At 34.4% G+C, this 10,262-nt stretch overlaps 1 pseudogene; it reads right to left on the reverse strand.

Annotated features, from left to right (window-relative positions):
- LOC149221418 (uncharacterized) overlaps positions 1-3,248 on the reverse strand; it is a 78,417-nt pseudogene extending 75,169 nt beyond the window's left edge.
- Between the last annotated feature and the right edge of the window lie 7,014 nt (positions 3,249-10,262).

The raw sequence follows: 10,262 nt of genomic DNA on the forward strand, positions 1-10,262 counted from the left end.
TCAAGATGCTCATTATGAAGATTGTTATACATAACACATTTTTTCTTAACATTCCACTGTTGTTCTTGCATAGAGGAAGAGTATTTGTATTAAGCATCACATACAAGCTTCCATACACCAAGTCCATAAGCTATTAGTTATGTTTTAACCTTATCTCTCCATTCATGGAACTTTTTATCACTTAACACAAGTATGCTTTGATATGCCACGACTTAACGAAGTTTACCTTCAAGTTGTTAGGCTTACATAGAAGGAAATTCTTTGATACCAATTGATGGAAACTTGACTAAACAAAGGTCGGCGGGTGAATCGGCTTAGTCCATTCATGGAGATTAAAATTATTTTCCTTAAACTCATTAACTAAAACATTAAATGATCATCTTAATAAATAATGACCAACAGATTGAATATGTGAACAAATAATAAGAAAAATTAAGCATCACATCAGTACATGATAAGAACATATATGGACACTAGATATCAGTGGAAACACATAAAGGGAGAAAAGTGTGATTTTGTTATTGTTGTGAAGCAAAGGTAAGCTCATTAACTAAAACATTAAATGAGCATCTTAACAAATAATGACCAATAGATTGAATATGTGAACAAGTAATAAGCAAAAAAATACATCACATCATTACATAATAAGAACACATATGGACACTAGATATAAGTGGAAACAAATAAAGGGAGAAAAGTGCGATTTTGTTATTGTTGTGAAGCAAAGGTAAGCTCCTACTCCCTTATTACATCTGATTTTCATAGTCTCCAACCTATAGGAGGTTGCGACCTCAATTTTCTGCAAGCTCAACATGCAAAGGAAGCTCAAACTCCCATATGTGTTATGTAGGCTACAACCTATAGGAAGCTCCTACCTCAACAGGCTCCAACTTGATATTTATCAAGATACTACTTGAAAGGAGACTACAATCCCCTAAAGCAAACAAGAATCAACAATATGTTGGTTTAACTAGTCATCAATTTTCCATATGTCCATATTCATCTATGCCTCTTCTTCCCTTCAAATCCAATTCACATAAGCTTCATATGTGCTAGGTAACTAATGCATAACACCTCAATTAGCTCTCACACATTCTCTAACTCTCTAACCTCTCCTTTCCCTAAAAAATCACATCTTTTATAAACATAGTTTTCTGGCTATTTGTATCTCACATAAGAATATGAAGTGAACAGGATTTACCCTTTTCCTTCCACTCATTTGTTTCCAAAATCTTCAATATTTTGGATAATAGAACACAAAAATAAATGCTCCATTCAATATTATTTTCTTCCACATGTAATGATTAAATTCATCAACATACTTCCAACATCATGTAACATTATACGAATAACATATGACTATATAATTGAGTATTCATTCCTCATGATCAATAACAACATTTGCCATTAATGCATCACAATAATCTGTACAACTTATTTTACTTTGCCTTGGACTTGCATCTCAGCATCTTCATGTCATTGTCTTATAATCCTTTCCTTTGTTTTTATGGAGTCTTACATTTCCTTTTTTTCATAGAGGCTTGCCTTGCATCACATAAAGTTTCTGCAACAAACTAGTCTTGAAATCAGTCTTATACACAACACATGCAAGCTTCAATGCTCTACCAAGTCATCAAGGCATTTGGTACTCCTTTTTTATGTTGTCATCAAACATACCAAACATAACTTTCTACTTTACAACAACATATGCAACACCTAGCAAACCTGTTTTCTCCTTTACACACCTTGCTTCTCCTACAATACACAATTCCTTCAATACAACGTAAACAAAATGTCATATCTATGTTTTTTTATTGTCTTGATACTCTTCTTTGTTGCAAGCTTCTTTGCTTCTCTTCTAGTGTTCCTTGTTGCTGCTACTTTCCCTTTGTCGTTGTTGTCCCTTTGTTGCTCTTTTGTTGCTCCTATTGCTCCTTTTCCTTGACGCTGGTCTTTTTTTTTTTTGTTATTCCTGCTATTTCTTTGCCATCAACTTCATCTCTTGCTGTCAAATATCCCTACAACATACCTTGTTTCTCCTATTCCTTTGCTACTCTTTTTTTGCTCCTTTTCCATCAATGAAAATAATGCCATCAATCTCCCCCTTTGGAATTGATGGAAAAACATTGATCCTCCCCTTTCATTCTTAGAAGTGTCCTTCTTACCTTCCCCTTTAACAACACTCCCAAGGGGTTTTGATTGGATAAAATCTTCCAATTCTTTAGCATAGGTTCATCATTGATTTCTTTCATCAAACCACTATCAAGGTTAAGGTTCAATAATATTACCCATTATTTGGCTTCATATCACCTTGTTCATATAGGTTTTTGAACTGCTAAAAAGATCCCAAAAAAAAATTTATTGCAATATTTTGATGCCTCAGGACACTATGAGAACCACAACATTCATGATTATGCATACACCGAAAAAATTCAAAGCAACAGTTGTACCCCGCATCTCCACCATTTATCGAGATCCTTTGGAATCAAGATCAACAAGAGACAATAACCGTATTTTTTTATATACAATATTCATGGATGAGACCATAGCTTTTCAATAATCTGGAATTTTCATCTCTAAATAAGAATCTATACTTGTGAGTAATATTTGTGTATATCAATGAATAATTTCCATCTCTCTCTAGTTGTGCCACAACAGGAATAGTAAGTAAGTTGCACTGGAACATATCTGGTGTTTTAACAAATTCTATAATGGTCCTGATAGCTTCCTTTTTTTTCCTTCACTTATTGTGTCTTAACTCTCACCATTAAAGGTTTCCAAGTACTTCAAAATAAATGAGTAATATTATTTTCTAAGCCTTTATTGTCTTTCAAAATTTTCGAAATAGCAAAAAAAAAAAAAATTATCGTTGATTATTCTTTGCAACGTTGCATTCTTTCAAGAATGTATCCATCTTTTTGAAATGAAGAATGATAAGATATGTAATTTTCCAATTAGCTTTCATCTTAAGAGTCTACTTGTAAACCAAGAGTTTTCTAAATCAATTCTCAAGCACATGGTACAGATTGAAGAGTACTTTCAAGCACAAAGCATGTTTGTCACTGGTTTGTCGATTAACTTTTGTTATTATCTAGTCATCTTCCTTTCACCATATATGATTGGTCTTCATCAATGTAGTATATCATTTTAGCTTCTACAACATTAGGCCCTGCATTAGCTCACACCATGCCTGCAGTAAAACGAGCCACAACAGGAGTGGCATCCCCATCCAAATTGTCCATAAGTGTTGCCAACAGTGCGATCAAGTTGTAGTTGGAGCTGAACAAGTCTGCGGTGGGGATTATTTTAGTACACTACAAGAATAGATCTTCAACGCCCCTTAATTATTTATCTAATTCAGTTTACTAGGAGAAGCATGAAACTCGTCCACTACACTGCAAAAAGTATACAAACAATATTCAAAAGGCATGGAATTCAACCCATTCTCAAAGGCCTCATAGCGACATTACGATGCTTCAACATTATGCCTTGTTTGTGACATTTTTAGAAAGCCAATTGAAACCTTCATACAATCCTTCACCAGAAGTAGCATAGATACTCTGGATATACCAATGGTGCTGATGCAAAGAACGCAGGCCACGATCCATATGTAATACCATATATTAACGCTGCAACTTCATATATTAACACTCCAACTGCATATATAATACCATATACTCTAACTAAAACCATATAGAATATCATATTAATGTTACATCTCCATATGTAATACCATATATTAATTCTCAAGCCCTATATATTAACGCTTCATCTCCATATAGAATACCATATACGTTGATCTCTATTGACATATGCAACATTGTACTGCAATATACCACACCATTGTACTACAATATATACCATAATCACTATAACGCTATATATGACCTCCACATTGCGTCAACTTGTAGATAATATTTGGATATGCATTCAAGCTTGGAACCATATTCCCATATATCTGATCATCGAGGAGTGCACCCTTCCTTTATTTTTACATTGAGGTGAGCAAATGACTTAGCCGTATTTCTCCTGCTAAGTATTGTCGTTATTTTATTGGTCAATTGATGGGCACCTTTATAAGGTTTTAAATGCATTCCTCAACCACGATAATCTTTCCATGCGATAATATTCAGTCATCCATATTCCCATAATCGGCAGTCCCAATGATGTATAAAATTCGTCGAATTATATTATTGGTACCAATGTATATCACCAACATAGAGTTTGTATAGCAACGAATGATAAGCAAAATGTGTAAGAAAGAAATTTGTGCATTGTCCTATTCTTACTACAATAATTTTGACATTGTTCTGGAAAATCAAGCGTCCAAAAGATATGTCCCTCTACCGGAAGGATGTTGTTAATGGGATAATCGTACAGAGGCAATGTTTCCATAAGAGCGGAGAATAGTGAACTCCCCATATTAAATACCATCAATGGACATGATATCATCCTCGCATATATGACAAATACATAATATAATGTCAAATCCCAGTGCAATGAATTAATGCCAACGCACAATATAATATAATATAATAGAATATAAGTTGCCACCATGTATTTAAACAACACCATGATACCATGATATTCTATGATGTACCGAGAAATATTCATGATATGGTACATAAATCCATTGTAATATGAGCACTGCTAAGATATGCTACATAAAACCCTTTCCAATGAGGAAAAAAAAAACTACCATATAGTGTCAACCATTCAACTCTTTGAATGACCTATATTTAACGATATATATCAAAATGTTAAGCCAGTGCACTTCCACCGTTATATCCAATGCACTGCCACCATAATACGATAACCTCTTCTGTGCCACCATTATATCCAGCGTAACATAATACGATAAGGCTGCAAAATATGTAACTTTTCATCTCAAGTTTTTCTTAAATTGCGTTACATAATTCGTTCGGAATACGATTTTCTCCAGGTCTCGCATAGTAGTGATATTCCATATTTAACACACAAAAATATGCCATTATATGTCAAAATGACATCCCCCTAGAGAATAATGACACACATCTACTGCTTGCAAATTGATATAATAATGAAAATTGTTGACATAATAAACAATTTTTCAGGAATCTGGACCATTAATATGATAGTTTTGACGATTATTATGAAAGCTGCCAATGTTTTGCCAATGCACTGAAAGATGCCACCTGATATCAAATGTTGGCAATAAAGAGTGCATTAAACATTGGGAATGATATTATGTTGCAGTGAATGTTGTTGCCACTTTAACGTTGCTTGTAATGTAAGGGATTGTAGCGCTAGATACATATACCCTTAGCAACTGGCCCTCTCTCCATTTTTCCTCTGATAGTTGTGATGCATTACTTGTCATCTCTTTGTTGGTGTGAAAATAAAATCCTGTCTTTACAGCAAAGTTCCTCATACCACCTTTCCTATTAGCAGCAACCCGCAGATCCCTGTACTTTTGTCTGAGATTGTACATTGAGTTCCACAAAAAAACATTATGAGGACTTTTGGAAAATTGGATTAACCGGTTTGGGTACATGAAATTATGAGTACGATGTCGAGTCACATCTAAATGGTGATGTTAAGCATAAGCATTGCTTTTGGAAGTTGGGATTTTCCAAAACATATTGATCCCACTACACCTGGTACAAAAGGTGTCAAATTTGATTCTTACGTTTATGAAAATGCACACCAGTCACAACACATCCTTCTCCTCCTCTTTTTTCTTTAAGATTTACTGAAGCAATGCCTTAACCCGAAAGTGTAAGTGTGTTAAAAAAATAATATAGTTGTATTATTCAAAATTCCTACGTAGTGAAGCATCCCCTGATATTTAGATAGCCACTTCCTTTGCTTGTGTTAAAAGATTCATGAATTTACAAACGTCAAAATATTTGCAGTAAAAATCCTATGGTTTGTAAATTCATTTCCTTTTGCAGGTACCTTGTATTTAGAAGATCAACATCGTCAACTGCTTTGACTCTTCTCATTGTCCATGTGGTAGATTCATCTTCACTTATATGTAGAGATCTTTTATTTTGTTCTCTTCATCAAGATGTGCAACCACTTATTCAATAGAGTAATGGAATGGTTAAAGACGAAAAAATGACTCATTGACATCTTGGCTTACATAAACAGTTTTATTACATATTTAAGACTTCAATGTGCATGGTATCCTTAGATATTTTTTGTATTTGTTATTAAAATTTAACAAACTCTATTGTCATACTCTTAAAGGAACGTTATTGGGGTTTCTCTTCCCTTGAGGCTATCATAAGGTCATTTTGTTATTAAAGTTTCAAGTTGCTCCTTTTTTTCCTCTTAGGTACCTTAGTTGTGTGGCTTTTGTTGTTGTCTGCATCTCTTTTTGGCTTAATGTTTGGTCTACTTGGAGTTGCATCTCTTTTTGGCTTAATGTTTGGTCTACTTGGAGTTGCTTCTATTTTCTATCTCGAACTCTTTATAGAGTATTTTCCGATTTGCATTCTTTGGATTTGTGTGCAAGATTGCTACATAAATATCACCTTATTTGACCAAGATAAGGTGGAAATGGTGTGTGTACTATTGTGATATTCTTTGCATACAATTTATATTTAATGCCTCTATGTCCAACTTCATTGCACAAAAAATAGTAACCACGGAAGTGTTTTTTATACCTAAAATATGTTGTCTTTTATGTTTTCTTGTGTGAGGCACACTTCGTGTTTGCTACATCTTATGCTGATTAAAATTGTTTTTCTCTCTTACATTTTGTTGCTACATGACTAGGTTCATGGAAAGAAGAACATTTGATGTCTTTCAAGGGAGCAAGGAATCTCCTTTGAGATCTTCTAAATTTATTCATCTCATCTCTAGGAGGAAATGAAGTTTTTGTAAGAATCATTTTCTTCCACTCATTATTTGTCTCTTGTTGTTGCTGCTTGGTTTTGGTTTCATCTTTGTTATTCACTCTGCATGTACCTTCCTCTAATGGTCTTTTTAGGGTTTCTTCATTATTCTCTATGACTGCCTTTAAGTTAGTGCTCTTTTCTTCTAATTCCCTCATAGATGCAATCTCCTCTCTTAGTTGCTCACACAACTTGTTATTTTCATCCAAATATCTGTTGAAAATTGTAACTTGGTTAGGTCTTCATAATGACATGAAATATGATTCTATGTAATGAGATGTAAATAGGAAAAAAATGAAATTATTTTATTGACTTGCTTCATGGGTTTCATGATTTTATTTTTGAGTCAAGACTCCCATTGAGAGCCATTTCCATGTAATGAATTCATGTTACACTTTGTGAAAGGTCATCTTGTCTATGTAAAAGTGTCCTCCAAGAACTTGTCACCTAACCTCTTCAAGTCGGCCTACAACGATGAAGGAATATGATAGAACAAGTCGCCCTAATCTCCAACTGTAAAGTTGGCCTAAATACCCAGTGAAGACGTATAAATAACCTAACTCGTCCTCATTTGTAGATACACAATTCAAAAAATAAATTCGATCTGATTTTGTCCAAATAAGTGTGAAAGCAAGGCAGAAGAAAGGTACAAAGAGAGGACTAGAAATAAGTTTGAAGAAGAGGTAGAATGAAGGTGTGAAGAAAGAGAAGTTTCTTCTTAGCATATGAAGAGGATTCTTCTCGGTATGCAAAGTATAATTTTTCTTGGTATGCGAAGTAGGGTTTCTTCTCAGGTAGCAAAGGAAAGAATCTTCTAGGGAAGAAAAATAAAGACTCTTCTAGGTATTTCTCTCTCTGAACCGAACTGGATCCACTCACTCAACTGACGGATCCACTCCCCGTACTTTCTCTCTCTCTCGATAAGGCAGGTGTCCTCCGGAGGCCGGGCACCGACCAGGGTGGAACGGCGGGTGACCGACTACAAGGTAGAGACAAAGTTTCTCTATAGAAGACCTAGAGACTGATATTCTCTAGGGAAGTTGTGAAGGTGTAGTGCAAAAGGATAGAGACCAAGTTTCTCTATAAGGAGCCAAAAAGGAGAAGTTATAGATCAAGAATAAAGGCTAAGGAAGGAAGAGGCAGAGCATCAAGGTTGGTGAAAGGTTCTTGAGAGGATACTAGAGTCAAGGTTCTATTTCAAGGTCTTGGTACTTATCAATTGAAGATCTAGAAGAAGAATTTTGATCGGGTTTTCCTCTTAAGAGGTGAGAGGTTTTGGCCTTGGCTAAAAAAGCCTACATACTATGTTGCTTCTCTGTTATGCATACTGGTAATTGTCTTGATGAAAGAACACATTAATAATATAACAAAGAAAGTACTATAATATTAAGAAGTAAAAATGCATCACAAGTAATTATCAAGAAGAGAAATTGTTAAATTTGAATACCTTAGATTTCTCAACATGGTTTCAAAACTTAGGTGTTGAAGACAAGAAGGGACAGTCAAAACAAGATGACCCAAAAGAATTGATATTCAAAGAAAGCATCAAAGTAGTTCAAAGTTTATCAAAGAGATAAAGGTCTAAATCAAAGAAACCCTAGATCGAAGAAGGCAGAAATAAATATTGAAACCCTAGAAGCACTTCAGATATCATCACATCATCAAAGGAGTGAATGCTCTTCAGTTTGAGAAGGATCGTGAATTAATCTCTCTCTCATTAATCACTCAAGAAGAAGGCCCTATACTAAATCCAAATTAAGGAGGAAGCAAGAAACAATATTACAATTAATTTTATGACTATATGTGATAATATCAAAATGTATTTTTGCAAGGAAAGAAACAAATTGGTTGGGGTTGTAAATTTCTTTGCATGGAAGAAAAGAAGTGACCTAAATCTCATTAACAATGAGGTTATGGATCACATTAAGGGATCAATAACCCAACCCAGCCCAAAAAGAAGATACTCAAGATCATGCTAGATACATGAAGCGGGGAGTGAGAACCCAAAGGATTCTTATAGAATCTATAAAAGACTCTCTAATCCCATGTGTATCAAAATTGGAGAATGTAAAAGCTATATATGACAAACTGGTAGAGATGTTTTCTGTAAGTACCATGGGAGAAGTAATATCCCTAAGACAAGAACTTTAAAAATTGGATATATCCAATGAATATGGAATAGCCTCATACTTCATCAGGATATCATAAATTCGAGATCAACTACAAGAACTAGGAGAAGTTATGTCTGATCGAGAGATTACCATAGTGGTACTAAATGCACTACCGAAAGAATGGGGTAAATTAACTTTAAGTCTATATGGGAAGAAAGGGACTACTCCATTTAAAGATCTATGGTCACTCTGTAAAATTGAAGAAAGCAGACTGAAGGAAAAGATTGATGTCAGACAAAGTGAGCATAATCAATCATATGCTACAATGACAAGAAGAAATGGAAAATTTGGAAAGTTCGGTCCTCCAAAGAAAAGGAAGAACATAGATAATATAAGATGCTATGGATGTCATGAACATGGGAATTATAAAATATATTGTCCTAATCATAGTAAGGAAACGAGGAATAAGGAAGAAGTACACATTACTATAGAAGTGAAAGAACCTGAGTCAAAGAAGCCTAAAAATGAAGTAGTAAAATATCTCTACTATGACTAAGATGATCTTCTTCTCTAGAAGGTACTTACCACTTGTAAATAATCGATAGGGTGTAGTTTAAATAAGATAGGATGCATCAGATTGTAAAATAGCATGATTAAAGTGTTAGTAGATATAGCTCGTGACATGAGAAGCAAAAATTATGTCTCGTACAAATCCTATTGATTAAAGGGAATAGGAAGCTCTTAGTACCTCATTGATACTTATATAAATAAGAAAAGGTCACCATTGACTCAGATCATCATAGTCAATAAAGGAAACTTTTTCCAGGTAAGGATATGTCAGATCCTCAAGTTTCTATGATGGAATCCTTGTCAAAGGATTCACCAATCTAGAAAGGAAAAAAATTGTTTTCTTCAGGAATTCCAACTCGTGGGATTCAAGGGATGATGGTATAACAACATAACATGAAAGCAGGATAAAGTCCTTTCAAACGAAGCTAATATAGGAAGTCTAGAAGACTGAAAGAAAGATGAGGTGTGCATTCTTGCATAGACTATTATGAAAGTAATGTCATATGGTTGCAGATAATATGGATCACTATTTCCATCCTAGGAAATATGATCAAGAAAATAAAGGATCACCTCCTCTGAAAGATTGCAGAAAAAGCACAAGTCGCACTAGATGAAATCAACATAATATATATTGTCATAAGAACCATGATTAAGCTAAATACAATCAAGGAACAATGATTGGCAGCTCCTGGGAATAAAA

Source organism: Pinus tabuliformis, chromosome Q, assembly GCF_031772625.1.
Source record: "Pinus tabuliformis cultivar Carrire ecotype Pingquan chromosome Q, CPIR1, whole genome shotgun sequence".
Classification (NCBI taxonomy): Eukaryota; Viridiplantae; Streptophyta; class Pinopsida; order Pinales; family Pinaceae; genus Pinus; species Pinus tabuliformis.